This window comes from Camellia sinensis, chromosome 1, assembly GCF_055761805.1.
Source record: "Camellia sinensis isolate YWXY chromosome 1, ASM5576180v1, whole genome shotgun sequence".
NCBI classification, from domain to species: domain Eukaryota; kingdom Viridiplantae; phylum Streptophyta; class Magnoliopsida; order Ericales; family Theaceae; genus Camellia; species Camellia sinensis.
In genome coordinates, this window is record NC_138961.1 from 69,545,004 (window position 1) to 69,546,903 (window position 1,900).

The following is a 1,900-nucleotide window of genomic DNA, read 5'->3' on the forward strand; positions in this document are numbered from 1 at the left end:
GTGAATCATAAAATGTGTGTAATTGTTTAGATTTTATAATAATTTTTATTGTACAGTTTTTTTAGTTAAGATTAGCAAATATTGCATTTTTTTTAAAGATGTGTACACATTTTAACGTACATATATTTTATTTATCAAATACGTTAATATCAAATGTTACATTGTACATAATTATTCATATGATTTATGTGTATATTATTAGAAAAAATAATATCAAATTCACATTTTAATTCTAAATGGATTTGCACACGTATTGTGTGTGCATGGCCGCTAGTGTATATATATGTAAGCACACTCAAGCAATTAGGCCTTCTTTGGCCGTATTTGGAAAATTGACTATTTTAGTAGGTTATTTTAGTTTCTGACTATTTTAATAAGTTAAAATATTTGTGTTTAGAAAGATTGTAAGATTTTTTTATAATTGGATGTGATGTTTGTGAGAGAAAAAAATAAAATGATTATGAGTTTGATATGATATTTTATTTTATTGACTATTTTAACCTATTTTATTTTTTTTACTAATTTTAACCAAAAAAAAAAAAAAAGAAAACATTTACTGTAACGCCCTCAATTTTTTTTATACAAATCGGCCATTCATAAGATCTAGAGACATAATAGAAATATTATATTTTTATTCATCAGAGTTAATATTACAAAAGATATCACATGCATTACACTTTCATAAATGTTCATCTTGAAACTATAACATGTAACTCTAGTTTAGATCAACAAAATAAATGTCCTAAGGGCTTACATCTTTCCAAGTTATTACTTGTTTACAACAAAAGAGAGTCAGAAGCTCTTTACAATTAAAAGCCTCGGCTTAAAAGAAAACATATAAAAACAAGATGAAATCACAAAAGTAGAGCCTTTAGCCCCTAAGCCTCCCAAGCTATGTCATTGGAGGTGGCATGTCACCTGTACCTGAAAATGGTTTCCCAAGTAGGGTGAGCGAAAGCCCAGTAGAGATATGCCAAAACAATATATGAGATTTACCTAAGATATAAGCATCAGATAAATGTGCAACATTCTTAATCAACACAAATTCTTTCCAAGACCATTCAATATAGGTAACCAATACCTTAATTCATTTCCATTTCTATTCATTTATCCAAGTCAGTCCATCGATATAATTCATTGTTAGCTAAACAATTTAAACGAGACTACAACTCACTTATCAACACTTCAATAACAAACATTATTCAACACTTTCATTTTCTTGCCATTTTACGGAACCACGTCTAAGGGAACTGGCACCCATAAATATATAAGATTTCGGGACTTTCATCTTGGACACTCCGGCCAACTTAATTATCAATGGAGTCCATCGCCTATCTCCTCCCAAACAATGGAGTACATCCCCTATCTCCTCCCAAATAATGACACATATACAATGTATTTAAACATGTTGTCATATACAATGACTAATCATATCACATATTCAACAATTTAATCAACCCGTCATATTCAATGACACAACTCATATGACTAGTTTCAATTTACCTAGTCCTCATGCAGTTTCTACAACAATCACAACTATCCTCTACTGATAGCCCAAAACAGATATATCTAAACAGATAAATAAATCTATCAACAGATAATTTATCAAATTCCATAGGTGAATGATTTATCAAATCCAACCACACCCTTTATTTACACATCCTCCCAATTTCATATTTCCCATACCAATTTCATTATTCAAACAAAATAATTATTTAATTCAAATTAGGGCAATCTTCCACCTTTCACAATTATTACACCCAAGACCAAATTTCATCAATTATACCCAAGCAATATCATGTTCAAGGCCCCTTATACACATATGGTGCCAAAGATGGAAAACCCCTCTTTCAAATATCAAAACCCTAACCTTAACTTCACCCAAATCTTCCCAAACCCC